General features: G+C 34.7%; 1 protein-coding gene across 2 annotated transcripts in view; it reads left to right on the plus strand.

Annotated features, from left to right (window-relative positions):
- LOC145276833 (RYamide receptor-like) overlaps positions 1–17,111 on the plus strand; it is an 862,370-nt gene that overhangs the window by 561,946 nt on the left and 283,313 nt on the right. For both annotated transcript variants that reach the window (XM_080128194.1, XM_080128195.1), the window contains one exon: positions 15,382–15,449. The gene's annotated coding sequence lies outside the window, so the exon portion shown is untranslated. The remainder of the gene's footprint in view (positions 1–15,381; positions 15,450–17,111) is intronic.

Consider the following 17,111-nt stretch of genomic DNA (forward strand, 5'->3'; position numbering starts at 1 on the left):
AAATGTCGTTGTCCAAAATAGTTATAGCCTTGTGAAAGAAAGTAAAATGTACGTATAACCGTTAATATATTTAAAATATATGATGTAATTTCTATTATTTTGGGTATACATATCACCGTTATTATTTACATTTGCGACAAGAAAATGAAAATGAATGCCGTTAGTCTCCGTCGCAGTTCATTAGATATTAATTTAAATGTTTTTTGGTTGTTAGAAGTCGAAAGTTTAATTAAGCTGCAATAAATAGTTAAATTTATTTCAAATAAACCGCGCCAGAGACTGTCGGCATGACTGTTTCGTAAAATTGTAATTACATATATGATGAGAACTTAAAAAAAAAATGCGTTTAAGAATTTTATATTAAGCTGCAGTTACTATGCAATCATACAGTTACAATATTATACATTGTATGATCACTCTCCAGATGTGCTTACTGTTATATGTCTATCGTTATTATATTTTTATCTCTAACCCTTGTTTAATATATCACACATTTTGGATAAAACTGTTAAATTCAATCGCTGCCAAATGATCTTAATAAAGAAACCGCTTAATCCGCTGAAAAATATTGTTATTATACACTTGTTGTAGTTTATATTGTCGATTGATATACACATTTCATGTGCTCGATTCATTTATCCACAAAATTACTTACTTTAAAACGTTTTTCTACTTAAATCTGTGCTTTTCGTGACCGTCTTGACTTTGATTTAGTTGCTCCTGGTTCAATAAATAAGGAAAACATCAAACTATCAGAGTTTTTCATCAATAAATATATATAATTTTAAGTATACAAATACAAGAAAAGACGGACATTAGCAGTGCTCATGAAAATGAATACAGTGATATTAATAAATTTCTTATTTTAATTTATTTTTGAAAGTAATGAATAAAACATCGATTGAGAAATATTCGTTAACTTATTCATAATAACATTACATCGATGCTAAAATGGTATTAGGCATATATTTGTAAAAGTCGAGGACCTCGATTCAAGTGTAACTTACTTGATTCAACGTATTATTTATCAAATTATATATTAATGTTACCATATGTGATAAGTACTATTATATCACTGTGATATCCGTAGAAAATATCAATTATAATTTCTATTTGCTTTTAAAGCAAAATAAATGTAAAAACAATGAATGTAATTTATGATAATAGAATTTTGTCTTTTTTCTACTTTATAATATTCTGTTTTTCTACAATATAATAAACACTTCGAGAGCCAATTGATACACTTCCAAAAATAACACGTGCAATGTATGATTATTATACAAATTACGGCTTTTGGAAAAGATAAATACTGTAATCGAGCTTATCCAACGATAACAGGAGATGATGTGTCGCATAGGTCATTATAGTTACAGAGAATTAAGTTTAAACGAAATCTTATTCTGTATATCAATTTGCCATTGGCGAATATATATACTACTTTTTTATGGCAATAATGTTTAATACTTTATTAAATACAAAAAACATAACATTAACTGTGTTTTTTTACTTCTTTTATACTATTGTACAAATCGACTGTAAACGTACTAGTTTTGCAATCTAAATCTGTAATCGCAACGAGTAATGACCAGCAATCGACTGAAATTTGTTTTTAAATCCCAGTTTTTTAAATAGATTTTCTAGTATAAGATTTGCTAAGATAAGATTTTCTAGTATAACATAGCAACAACTTCTGATTTGAGATTATGAAAAAGGTAAACGAAATAAATGTTATGACGAGTTGTATTTTTTTATTCCACTTATTAAACAAATATATGCATATGTACGTATATATATACATATATATACATATATATACATATATATGTGTACACATATATATGTATATAAATATATATATATACGTATATATACACACATATATATGCATGTATGTATTTGCACATACGAATATACTATTTTGTTAAATAACTGATAATAATTATTTTTATATGTATACACACTAGTGTTTATCGAATACACAATCATTAGTGTATATATTAATAAGTACTGTTAGTCGGGGGATTCGAACGCCAGTCAAAAAGATCCAATCAGATTCCAAATCTAGATTCGTTTTGTAAAACTACAAACAAGTAAGATAAAAAATGAAAGAATTAAAACGTGTAAATTTCATGTCGGTTTTCATTAAAAGTAAATATTCAGAGAAAGTAAATAACGATAAATTTGAGAATGTTTCATATATCTCTACTTTAACAGCACTTAGTTTGTGTGAATGTCTGCGAGTGTGTTTGTGTGTGCGTGAGTTTCCAATTAGCTTAGAAACAGCTGGTTTCATCTTTTTGTAAATTTCATATTAATATATTGTGTCTACGAGTGTTTCTAAATAGGATTTTTATGGGAATGCCTCCAACAACATATCGAAAATCGATAGTCAAAACAATCCGAAAAAGAAAGAATAATCTGGTTTTAACAAACATTAATACTCTCATTACAGTTGCATTTAAGACGTTTTATCAACGCACTATCAGCAGAATAACGTTGACACAACGCTTCGCGTCAGATCATCGAAGTTAAGCAACGTTGATCCTGGTCATTACTAAAATGAGTGACCAATTTTGGAAGTCCAGGTGCTGTATCTAGGAGGACGTCGACACTGCCCTACAAAAAGTTGTAAAAACCTAACGTCGTCATTTCCCCTAATGGGGATATACATGCGATTGGAGACCGCTTGTGAATTTCATATACCCATGAAACTTCCTCCTCCGGTGGAAGCCGGTTAAACCCAGAATAGGGTTGGTGTCGACTGCACACATTTGCATAACCCATCTTATATAATAAACAATAGGTCCTTAAAAAACCGAACACGGGTTTATGTTGCATCTTTCTGTACATAGCATAATTGCATTGAATTCAAACTATTATATAAATTATTTTTATAAAGTAATCAGAAAGTTTTCTATAGTAAACTACAAAGCACTGAGGACTAATTAATACGGGGATGGCATCTGAAATTTTTCCCATGTGCACCACCGTAGGTCTCCGACTAGAGTAGATAATCAATACATTTGGTTTTAAAATGTGTAAGACTATTGACATTGGGAAATATTAGTTGACACACATTTAATTCCGGGCGACATTATGTATCCCTGCTGGTACACTATTCCCTCACATACACCTACATATTCGCACCACATTTCCAGAAAAGAACTTCTCAAAATCAACACATTCGATCTGTTTCTCTTTCTATTAGCTTAAATCTCCGTAATTCTCAGATCACTGTCTTCTAGGGGGAGCAAAACTACGAAAATATATTCTTATAGCTGATTTACTTAATATTCTTTCTCTCCTTTTACTGCCAATTATTTTTTCTTTATTTACTCCTGTTCACACATTACAAAGCATATTGCCACTTGGGCGTAAGGGGTTATTATTTGGCCCCATGACTAGGTAAGATTAACAATATTAACAAGATATTTGTTTATGTTACATTTAAAATTCTGCATATCAGTACAGCCAGGGAAGATGGCAGCAGGAAGAGAATTCCATAGTCTAGCTGCCCGAGGGAAAATACTATTAGAATAGAAAGCTTTCTGCCATTTAGGGACAACGACAGTGGAGTCGTGAGATCTTATTGCAAAGGGGGGTTGTCTGGGATATGTGCTTCGAGAGGGTACAAGTAAAACAAGTTCATCAGAACATTCGATTAAAACAGGCACAGTGATGCAACATAGCGACGATCAGAGAGGGGCTGGAGTTAAGTTGATAAAGTGGTACTGGTTAAATTGGCATCTCTTTTTTGGACTTTATCTAAGAGGGAAAGACTAGTGGTTGATGCAACAGCCAAGATCTTGCAACTATACTCCATGCATGGGCGAATGGTGGCCTTTTAAAAGTGGAAGATACTCCCAGGCGTGAGTAGTATTCTAGAGCGATAGAGGAACCCACCTTCGTTGCAGTAGGCTTTGCAATATTCTCTATGTTCATATTGCTCGAAAATATAAGGCCGAGTAATTTGAAAGTAGAATTCTACGGCAGGGTGCTATTTGTCATGGATATAGGAGGTTGGAGAGGCATCTTGTAATTGTTAAAGTAGTTTTTTTTCATTTCCGTTGTACGGGTTTTGTTCTTATTTCACTCATAATGTTATTTCTTTTGTTTTTTTTTTAATATTCACGCTTGATTTTATTAGTTTATGCAACATTTTGGTGATTACATATATAATACTGTCTGATATTAATTAATTTATGACATTTCACCGATACTTTCTGTAATGTCATTTCCGTATCTCATTCTAACATTGTCAATATCTTCGAGCGATTTAGTTTTATTCTTAATCGATGCGAAACCCTGAACAAAAATAAAATATTTAAGCATGCAAGAATTAGGTCGTGGTTTGCTCTAAGCATTGTTTAACTGGTAAAATGTGTTTTTGAAGACTTATCAATATAGGAATTGTAGAGCCATAGTAAGCAGATAAATACATGAATAAACTATAATAATAACGCAATAATACTTTTTATTCATTTACCTGATTATAGATGTAACTTTTCAAATGTAGATTGTATAATAATTTTTCGAGAGAATCTCTCATCTTCAATGGGTAGAAATTACATTCACTCTTTATGCTGTCAACTTTGGTTTAACTGAATCGGCCGTTACGAGTAAACAAAACACATATAAACATATATTAGGACACCCCTATCCGGTATTCTGACTATAACGTATACAAATAGACTAGCACAAGACGCGCTGGATGATTACAAATCCACATCTTCCTCACAAGATATGTAGATGACATTCTCATCCTAACATCATCTCCTGAAGTATTTAATAAAATAATTATTAATTTCCAAAATGCAGTCACACATATTAGATTAACTGTTGAACACCTAACCCCACTTGGACACCTATCACTATGTGACTGTACCCTCTACATCACTGAAATAGGTCAAATAAACACACATTTCTATTAAAAAATGCGCCTGCTTATACTTTTCGCAAACTATAAGTCGGCAGTCCCTATCCAAGCAAAAATTAGTCATACTGCAAATGAAACAACCCGCATTCGTAGCAGATTCTTTTCTGGTGGGCGTTTAACTGTTGCTGTAATAACAATATTTTATTAATCTGATAATAATTTACACACGTTTTAAAGTAATTGTTTCGTAAATTTTGAAGTGCTGATTAAATTATTTTCGCAGTTTTATATATGAATTCTGGCTGAGAATGAGCCCCAGTTTCGTGCAAGAAAATATAATTTACTTAGTTTGTGAAAGAAAGTAGAAAACCAGGTCTAAGGCAATGGCGTTCAATGTCCTGGTCAGGAAACAAAACTAAGTACAGGGTGGCACTGGTGAGTCCCTAGTATTGTACCTCTGCACCTGGCAAATAGACAAAAAGGAGTATAAAAGTCGGCAATAGGAAGAGCCTGCCAAACTAGAGAATTTGTTAGAGACACCAGCTGCAGGAAGTTTGTCGAAAATGACCTTAGAGTCGCCTACCTCCCAGTTTAAATATCAGATTTTCCTTCTTGACGTGACAACATATTCGGGTCTCTTAGATTGAGAGAGGAAACTATGCAAATGGTTTCTAAAACGAGTTAAGTAGAACTCCGTTAGAAGAAGAGACGTTGGGCCTACTGTATGGCGTGTTTGACCTTGAAACCCCCCACCCTCAAACTTGTAACAAAATACGTCGTTAAGGCAGAAAAAGGAAATTGACAGGGAATAAAAACTATATTCGAGGAAATACATCTTCGGAGTAGGTGTATTCTGAGGTAGTTAACACCTCTATACCTATGATAGTATGGATTTGTCTCGTACTATGTAAGCCAGACATTTATTCCCACGAGCACAGAACACACGTAGTTTAACCGCTCGCAGTTAATACTAGAACCGTTTAACCTTAATATTCTGACCCCTAAACAGGGCTACAACATGAATATATGCGTAATCATTACGTTACTGATATATTTACTAATTTTCATTTGTATCTCGGAAATGAATAGAATTCTATCATTTTTATTAAGTGATCAGTATGAATTTCCAATGCTTGTCATTTAATCAGTAGGCACTTCCCTTTTTTATACAAAGTGTAGTATCTGTAAGGGCGCTTCATTTATATTATATTCTATCATGGCTCACGGAGGTGTAATCCTTTTAAACATGTTTTATTCATGTTTATGGTAACCCAAATTTCTATTCTTCAGGGGTAGCTGTATGTTTCACATATAAAATATTATTAAGGGATACACATTTGAAAAAACAATAGATGATGTCTTAAATTATTTAGAACTGGTTAACTGAAACCTACTAATAACTGTTGCAGTAAAAAACTACTAAGGTTAAATTACATTAAACGTATAACTTGCTCTAATATTTATTGGGATGTCTTTTATAATCCTTATTAAATCAATTGGATGTTTTACCTCTGAATAATATTAACCTGAAATCATATATATATATATATATATATATATATATATATATATATATATATATATATATATATATATATATATATGATTTCAGGTTAATATATATGGAGTATATGATTTCAGGTTAATATGTTTATTCCTTAACAGACGCTAAAATGTCCTGGAAAGCAGCAACCATGTATTAAACATATTAAATAAACTACATTAAAATAACGCTTAAAAGTTAAAGCTCCATATTATAAGACACAATCTTTTGTGTCTAAGAGAGAAAGGAGGACAGAGGAACGTTAAATGGTGAGAGCAGAGGGCACTAGGAAAGGGGAAGTTAGAGGAAAGACAAAAGATGAAATGATCGACTCAGTATTATAAAAACACACGGAAAAGAGGGAAGACGTTATAATTAATCAAGCAGACGGGGGACACGTTCACACATAGCAAGACACAAAAGACAGCTAAATTCATGGATTTATATATTTATGAATTTACTTTATCTTATTCTTATAAAAGTCTTGGTAATATTTGGGTAATAGAAATGCATTTAACTAAAATTGGAATATTTTATTTTCGGTTATATATGTGTAAATAGGAGAAGACATAGGGGTTCGAGAAGAAAGAAAAAGAACACTCCGAATACTTTAATAAATTTTAATATGCTTCAGCTAAAATAGAAAAAATTAAGTAAATGATGATGAAAAGAATATTCTCCGTTTATTTAGTTATTTCACTTAATTTTATTTATTTTTTCCACCGTTATATGTTTGTATATATCAATTAACAAAATCTACCAAAAAAGTTTAAAAAAATAAATAAACGCGCGTGTGTGGATGTGGATGTGAGAAAGTGCGTGTAAGTGGGTGGGTACGTGCAGACAATCCAGACAACCTAGACCCACAATAAGTCCAAACTCTTGGAAAAGAGAGTCTACTTCACACCTACTTACCTTCTAAATCTGCTCATCAATCTCCAGCTGTATATGTTAACTCGTCCATAAAAGTGGCCGGGCGTATGCTGTGTAGGTATGAGTACGGGAAGAAGCATATGTAGTAGTACGCGAGTGTATATACATGTATGTTCACATTAACGAGTATGTTCGTGTTATTCGTGGCTGTCCGATTCCGATTTTTATGAAAGACTTAGTTTTGAATAGAGGCCACACAAGTTGCAGACCATTCCAAGTCGATAATGCTGGAAGGGTCATATTCAAAAAGATACTTACCTTAATGGCTATACACGTGCCCCTCCTCCGCTGCTTACTCTACCCGCTCACTAATGTTTTCTATCATTCACACTGAGGAAGATCGAAGGATCGGTCGAAAATATGTGCTTTTTAAGGACAAATTCTTGTTTTTTTCAAAAGAAATACAGAAAAAGATATAAACATTTATATATTTTTCGTATTGATTTTTTGTTCATACATATTTAAATATATAAAAAGAAATACACGCGGATACAACATGCAATTCAGACTATAAATAAATATATATATGTATATATATATATATATATATGTATATATATACACACATCTCTCTATATATATCTATATATACATCTATACATATCTATCTATCTATATATATATATATATATATATATATATATACATATATATATATACATATATATGCATCTCTCTCTCTCTCTCTCTCTCTCTCTCTATATATATATATATATATATATATATATATATATATATGGCATAATCACGTTGGGACACCGCTTCTTGCTGGATCAGCGGAATTAATCAACGTTGAACCTGGTCAGTACTAAATGGGTGACCAGTTTGGACTTCGTAGTGATGTATGTGCTCTAGGCTTGTTTCAGTATTCTTTCCTGTCGTCCTGGACTTCTCTTTGACACTGGATTAACACAGTGCCGAGAGTGAACGTGTCTCTATGTGTGTCTATGTACATATTCCTATGCAATAATTCTCAAGTTTCAGTCTACAAACTCGAAATTTGATATCCAAGGTACAGATTTTTGGGAAAATGTTTGTAATCCGTTTTCGGCCATAAATTTGGCTGGTATGGGGTCTAAATTCAACGATTTGACCTTTGAAAACCCTACCAAACTCCTCTGTCAATTTTGTGTGTAAACATTTGAAATTTTAGATATAGGTTCCTTGGACATGGATCTAACTAATTAATTTGATATGAGCCAAAAAATTATAAATTTGAAGGGATCATAATAGGGGTCAAGTTAAAAAAAATGATCTCTATGGTCTACTAAATTACTCAGACAATTTCTGGTCAAAACATTTAAAATTTTACATAACGGGTAATCATAGATTGGGCAAACTATTTATCGGTTTGTTTCAAAAATGTTTAGTTACCAATATATGTATATGTAGGTATGTGTGCGTGTCTGCCTAAAACTTTCTACTGGGGCGACGGATGTTCACAAAATCAGTATCGTTTTGAAGTTCGACATTTCAGACGTCACTGGTTGCCGTGAATGTCTTGTTTAAGTAACCTGCTCTCGCCTCTCATGCAAGCGGGTAAGTCTACTTCTATGGAGATGTGACGCCAAGACCGCTCCGGTCTTGTTACTGGGTGTCTTGCGTTCAATTCCACCTCTACACGCCTTCCCTCTTTTTGTGCCACAAGATACTCGCGTTGTGGTCCAATGATTTGAGGCTCTAGAGTAGTTGTTGGGTAGTTTCGTTACTCTTCTTCTACGAGGCAGCTGTTGGTCTTCCTCAACCGCCATCATTCCAGGGGATGCTGTTCCATCAACCTCCATATGTTCTGGTAGAGTGTCGGATGTTTCGGGCTGGTGTTATCCCTACACATGGGGCGCTGTTATGTTGTCCATTGTATTCCACATTCCTGGTGTCTCCTCAGGTATCAAATGACATGGGGTATCTACAACAGGTTTTATTCTTCGGACGAATCTGCGATTGCGACTGGTTACCCGGGTACTCCCATCAATGCGTACATTTTACTGCTGATTACCCAGTTTTTCGACCACCCTCCCTGTCTTTGCCCATCGACGTGGGTGTGTAACAACTTGATTTTTAACTTGAGCAGTTTTTCCGATTTTCAGTTCCTGAAGTGTGTGATTTTTTCGATTATATTCCCTTTCATTCCGTAAGTGTCTTTTTACCATCGCTGTTTCTCTATAATGACTGCTTTCTCTCCAGCGTTTATTGATTCGATATCGGTCCTGGGGCACTTGCAGATGATCCTTTATCACACGACCGTAGAGCATCATCGCTGGAGACATATGCAGCCCTTGTACCGGGGTGTTGCGATGAGTCAGTAGGGATATAGCTGCCCGGTCATAGCATAGACAACCACAACTGCCCGTGATACCAATATGTATACTTTTAGCAGTTTTAACGGCCAATTCTGCTCTCCCGTTGCTTTGAGAGTAATATGCTGATCATGTTCGTTTCCTTATTACCCCAATTTTCTAGGAACCTGTTATATTCACTGGAGTTAAACAGTGGTCCACCATCGGTTGACAGTCCCACCGGGACGCCGTACGTGCAGAACCAGTTTCGTAGGGCGTCACATGTGGCCTTTGTATTTCTGGACGACATCAGAGTGACTTCTACCCATCCGGTGTATCTATCTGCATTTACTAGGTAGTTATTCTCTCGTAAATCGAAAAGTCCGTCATCGTCTTATGAAATGGGAACTCGGGGTTCGAGGACGGAATTAGGGGTTTCCTAGGTTGTGATGGAGCTATAACGTTGCATACTTTGCACTGGATCCGAGTCTGAAGAATGCTAGCGTCCAGTCCTGGCCACAACACCTGTTTTATGGCGCTTGCCAACATTCTATTGACGCCCTGAGTCGCCGACTGGAGCGATTTCAGTACTTCCGCACATAATTTATGAGTATGAGGAGTTTATTTTCCATTATCGTCATCCCTTCCAAGCAATATAACTCTTTCCTATGCCAAAAACGCCGAATTGTCTCCGGCATTTCGTGCCGAGATTTAGGGAAAACAGTTTTTTTATGAATTCAGTGAGGGTACGGTATTACCCTTCAGTAGCGGCTGATATTGCTGTTAATTTGGGGTCCTGCTCATAGGTGGAGATAAATTACCGTCTGATGACACTATCCATCGTCGTTTGTCCGATGTCCTTTTCGTCTGCTTCCTCCTGCCTTTACGTTACTGGACATCTCGATGTACAGTCTGGTGCCCCATTGAGTTTGCCTGGGAGATGCTTTATTCGGAATTATTCGACCGTTCTTTCAAATTGAATAGTCTTGGGTTCTTTATGTCCCCCCGAGCTTTGTCCGAGAAGATCTTCACCAAGGGTTTATGGTCCACGGTAACCAACACCTCTGGGCATCCCCAAACGAACATGTGACAAGGCCTTTTCTCAACTGGTGCGTATCGGGACTCTTTGTCATTAGTAAATCGTGAGCTAGCCAGGAGTAATCTCTAGTGGTCTTCACCACACTTCGGTGGCACAGTTGCAGTGCTTCTGGAAAAGAAAATATCCCAAGCCTGCTCTACTGAATCCGTCGACAAACAAGTTAGTCTGCCCACTTCGAAGGTTCTTATACCATTTTCGATCTCTTCTGTGATCCTTCTTTTCGAGTTTTCGAAGATTCGATCAATTGTGCTATACCATTAGAACTTTCGATTTTTTGTCGTCACCAGCTCCCGGAACGGGGCCATTACTTCGTCCTGAGAAAAAGCTTAGGCTACCTGGTTTACCATTCCAAACCAGGATCTTATGCCAGTTATATTTTTGGCGTCAGAAAAATCCGTATTGCTACAGCCATTGTATTTAGGTGGTTTTATCCCGTTCTCCGTTATCAAGAACCCGAAAAAAAATCCATTTCATTTTCTGCGAAGTGAAATTTCTGGGGGTTGAATACGATACCATTTTTGCTTCAGTTATATATGTACGCCATAGTATGCCTAAATGACATTTCAATTTAGGGCTGACTCGGTCAGGCAGAAATCTGATGTATTTTTAGATACATGTATAATCTGACGTATTTCCTGCGATCCTACTCTGATTTTAGCGAATATCATGCCTTTTATATTTAGTATCTTTTTTTGTGATTTCTAAGAATTCGGTGACAGGTCGGTACTAGATATTTGTCTGGAAACTTCAGCATTTTTTTTTTTTGGATTTCTGGTAAGCTAGAGTATATCTGTGTTCCAGTGCCTGCGATCGCATCAATCCGGTAAGTATGGAGACCGGCTGGTCTTATGGAGATGCGCCCGAATTCTGCATAGGCCTCTGGAATCGGAGTAATCTTTACTGTCAGGGTTGGAGTTGGATCTTCAATACTTATTTTTGTTCCAAATAAAGTGCAGCACGGCCTTGGTTTTGTCAGGTTTGCTTCACCTCTTTTTTTATTCGTCCATCTAGGTAAATCATCCGATTACGACCCTTTTTGTGTCCTTGTTATAGATGCTGCTCGACAACTCCATCTGTAGATCTGTTGCTAGACCCCTGATTCGGTTTTCGGCAGATCTTTTTAAATGTCCGGTGAAGACGTAATTGTGACAATTCATCTTTCTGCTGGGCAGCCACCTTCGTCCTTTTGAGCCGTGAGGGTGTGGGATCTTCCCACACTATTTACAGGGTCAGTGTCACTCGGAGTTGATACGATCTGATTCTCCCGAAGCTGCTGCCTGCGGCATGACCTCTGTACGCTCGTATTTTTTACATGGTAGTCAACACTTATCAAGGCCCGGAAACCACTTGAGGATAAGTGTTATTGCGTCTACAGTAATCAATGGGATAATATCGCGTTGATCTTTAGTAATGGAGATTTGTAATGTGTCTTACTTCAGGAATTTGTTTATGTTTGACTTGAAGACATCCAAGTTATAATCAAGTGGGAAATAGGCAAACGGAAGAGAGTTTTAGTAGGGTATACACAACTGTGGAGATGAGGGATTCACTTGTTTGTGGTCTCTAGGCGGACGAGCCTGTTTAATTTTTCCTCCAGTGTCGTAAGTGTCGCAGCCTCCGACACCATCTTGCTTTGATGCTCCAGGTTTCCCAGCCCTGCTACCATTTTTCCTGTTACCATATCGTTGGAGCGGCTGACTTTCCGACCATATCCTATCCCGTTCGGACAAGTTACTGAGAAGTCGCAGAATTTAGCAACTGATAGAAGTTGGTCCACGAAGTCCGTAACCGATCTCCCTCCGTATGCCTTACGGAGTGGAATTCTTGCTGGTACACTTCTTTGTGTAGGGTTATGACGGCTACAACCTTTATCTGTCGTAACAGCTGTTCTTCCGCGACGGAGTTCAGTATTTCTGCTCCTACCATGTTGAGCAAAAGCCGATTTACTTCTGGGGAACAGGTCGTTCTCAGCTCGTTTCTAAACAGTGTTGGCTCCGTCAACCCACACATCTCTTGTATCTATTCCAGATCTGTTGAAGGAATGTTTGCTGCGTTTGTTCGTCCATATTCCAACGCTGTTTGTAGCAGTTTTCCTATATCGGCGACGCCATGTAAAGTGTCGGTAAGACGACGTATATTTGAAAGCACACCAGTTGCCATGAGCGTCTTCTTTAAGTAGCTTGCTCTCGCCGCATGCAAGCGGGCAAGTAGTCTACTTCTATGGGGGGGAGTGACGCCAAGATCAATCCGGTCTTGTAACTGGGCGTCTTGGGTTCGATTCCACCTCTACAGACAGTTATAAAATAATTGTTCTACATTTTTCAATACTGCGTAAAAGCAGAGGCTCTAGCTTGGGATAAAATCCTTACAATCTAGCTTATAGTGTGTGATCTTTATCGTAGACTTGTTACTGACCTACAGTAAATTATTGAATATTGCTCAGCTTGAATCAGTTTTGTCAAAGATATCTAACATATAATGGGCATTATTAAGAAATATTATCAATAATATGTTATATATTATGCCTAACACACTTATTGTATATTCTATGCACTAAATTAAATAACAATAGTACATGGTATATTTTTATTTTCAACTAGCACACTGACTAACATCTAAAAATTGCACAATAAAAATGTGTTTAAGTGATTCTACACTCATTGATTAACTTATTTATACAATTGAAACATAGGATGCATATAGGTTTTCACGAAGTACTTATAGCTCATTGCTAATTTGAAAAAATAAAATGTTTAGCCAAATATATACAACATTTAGATAGTTTTAACTTATTACCCGTGTTTTCCAATTAATAATGATGAATTAATACATTTAAAATGGATCATTTTATTTGCGAATTTTCCAACATAATTGTAGAAGTTTACTGTTTTTCCCTTTGCTATTTCTTCGTTGCTTTCCCAAAATAAAGAAAACCTCCTAACAATTTATTCGGGTATAATGTGCTAAACTGAACTGTTCAGTTCAATAGAGAGTTTGTTTTATTTTTGACCTATAAATATGATTCGTTTCTTTATTGTTCATTATTTTTTTGATCGATCGGAGTAATCGACTCATCCCAGCATTTTCACATGTCAATATCGATGAAACTATTTATAAACTGACATCTGCATTGTTCTCTTATTTTCATGTCTATTGTGCCTTTACATTCATATTTTCTATTAAACATATTTTCCATTGATAATACACTAAATCAAGTTGTTATTTCTTGTTACTTGTTTATTCAATTTGCATTCTTTGCTGCCGTTTTACAGAAAGTATAATGAAAGATCTTTAATATTTCTTCTACTGTGTATTGTTGAAACTTAGCAACTCGCTTCTTTCATTGAGACAGGAAAAAAGTATGATTACTACGTTTCTTTTATGCACATCTACAATTCTCTTGTTTAATTTTTCTATCGTCAAAAAATTAAATAAATAAATAAACTGCTAACAATGCTACAACTTATATTTATATTTTCGAGAATAATTCCCTGACAAATTTAGAGAGCAAAAGTATCCAATGCTTTTATTTTAAAAAGACTTAACTTGGCAATGCTATTCAACGTTAATTCTTTGGCACAATATTACAATAACGCTTATAGTTGAATAAAGGTGACGTCTTATATTCCTATTGAGAAACTGAGACAATAACTTGGAGAGTATTATTAAAACCCTTTTAATTTATGTAACCTTAACCTTTTACTGTATAGTCTATTTGGATTGTTTTATACAACATCAAACACTGCGATAATTTTTATATAGTACATGACATAATAGCATTTCTTATATTTGAGGGTGATTGTTGGAACTAAAATACAGGTACATCTAGCCGCCCTCATAAAATGAAAAGCAATCGTACGAAAAAATGTTACAAATAATTTATAAAATATATAATTATAAAAGTGAAAATAAAATAAAATGATTAAGAATGTTTAGAAAAAATATACAATCTTCATAAAAACAATTGACAATAATATCAAAGAATTAACCATTAGACAACGATACGCTACGATATACTGCAGCATATATTAATGCAACTAGCTACATGAACGGCATACACAAACGTACAAAACAACCTTCACTGAGAGCTACACCAGAGGTATGATCTTTACTGTGAAGAATGATGTAACAAACTCAAACCCAGTCACCATTTGAAACAACAACTGGGAAAATACGTTTTTTTTTAATTTAATACAAACAGATACGTGCATTTAAGCAAAAAAAATGTTATTATTACGGCTTAACAACTTACAGAGTTTATATAAAAAGCAGTGGAATAAATTAATTAATGGAATTAGCTAGAGTAATGAAATAAATATAGACGATAAAACCTACCAGAATAAAAATACCAACATTTTTTAAAATCATGTTTTAGCAAATATGCTTTAATTATTACATCGTGAAATATGCAAGAATAAACAAGAATCTACAGTATTTTATAATCCAGAGGTGTAAATGAAACCAATAAAGTCAAACGCATGGTAATTGTGGCTGTTTGATTAAAATATCTGAATCATTGGGATCAAAAAGCATGAAATATTTAAGCAAACTATGTTAATATTATTGTTCTAGTAATTTATAATGAAATATGAAAATATTATGCAAACAGTATTACAATATCCACATTTTTTAATTGCGTTATTCTTTTTTACAGGAAGATCACCATAAGACAGACTCGACAATTCTTATCCCAATGACTACATAGAAGTATCTGAAAACATGGTAAGCATTTGTGCACATATTTTAAGTTTTGACTTACATACATTGCAGATTTACAAACATGTCTTGTAATGACCTCCTTGATAATATTGTGTCCGAGATGGCCAATATTTGCTGATGATACAATGCTGTATAAGATGCATTAAGGAATAACGGATGCACACAAATCCAAGAGAATACTTACAAAATGATATCCAGATCGTAGAGAAATTGGGACGTAAATGAAAGTTAACATTTCTTGTAATGATAGTAAGACAAATAACTGCGTACTACAGAATTCTTTCTTTCAAACTCCCCAGCTAAATATTCACAGGAAATATTAACTCGAACAAATACATTGAAGACATTACGAAGGCTACTGCAAGGAGATCAGGCTATTTCTACCGTGCTGGCAAACTACTCCACCTGAAGATAATCTTTACTCTACAAGGCCACCATTCGCCCATGCATGGTGTATTGTTACTACACCTGGTGCATATATCACTAGTCTCTCCATCTTGCATAAGCTCCAAAAGTGTCTCCAATCAAATAGGATCCACTTTGTCAACTAGGCCCCAACCTCTGTCCCATGGCCGCAATGTTGCATCCTATTCTAATAACTTATTCCCTTGAATGGCTAGACTTTGGAATCCCCTTCTAGCTACCTGCTTCCCAAACTGTACAGATATGGAGAAGTTCAAATGCAACGTAAACCCAGATCTAAATCTGTCCTAGGCACGACCCTAATTAGTTGCCCCTTCCGATAATCGAATGTATCTTGTTTGGGGTAAAATAGGTATAAAATGCGCTATATCAGTTGCCCAATAAATTATACATTTCTCATATAAAACTAAAAATAAATGAAAGCTATTTTTTTTTAATTTTACAGAAAATGTTTCACTTGTAATATTCCTTAGCACTTCAATCTCCTATCGTATGATTGATTTGGTAGCGATATTTTATGTGAATATCGTAACAGCAATTAATTATTTGTTTGCTACTGATTATAAAGAGAATTCTTTTAGAAAGTGAATATTATCACGGTAAATCAATGCAAGTAGATAGCGAAAGCGATTGATACTGAACGTATTTTGCGTTACGTTATAGCAATAAAGAAATAGTAAAAAAGATGTAACCCCAAACGTCCATGGACTTTTTAAGGGTGATATATACAATTTTAGACCTTTACTAAACAGTTAGTTTTCTTCAGATATATTTTAATGAAAACTAAATATCTACTTGCATATCAAATATAGGATAATTCATTATATAACAATTTAATCTGACATTTTAAAACAAAATTCAACATAATTACGAAACAAATTAACTAAAAGATATTTGGACGTTAATTAGTTAAACGATATATACACACACATATATATATATATATATATATATATATATATATATATATATACAGTGGTGCCAAAAAAGAAATTACACTCACCATTTGTTTCAAAAACAGGGCATTTACCCCAAATTGAATGTAACTGTTAAGACAACCTATACCTCATCTAATTTCGTATTTATTTCTCTATATTTATTCTTGTTCATATTTTTCTTTAAATTTAAGTAGCCTTGTGTTAACGGCAATTAAAAAATTGCTTCAACTCGAGAAAGAAAAAAAAGAAACTCCACAGCAACTAATGAGCTTGACACCAGCTTAAAATATCAATATTTTGGAAA

Source organism: Euprymna scolopes, chromosome 5 (genome assembly GCF_053919585.1).
Source record: "Euprymna scolopes isolate OS-2025 chromosome 5, ASM5391958v1, whole genome shotgun sequence".
NCBI classification, from domain to species: Eukaryota; Metazoa; Mollusca; class Cephalopoda; order Sepiida; family Sepiolidae; genus Euprymna; species Euprymna scolopes.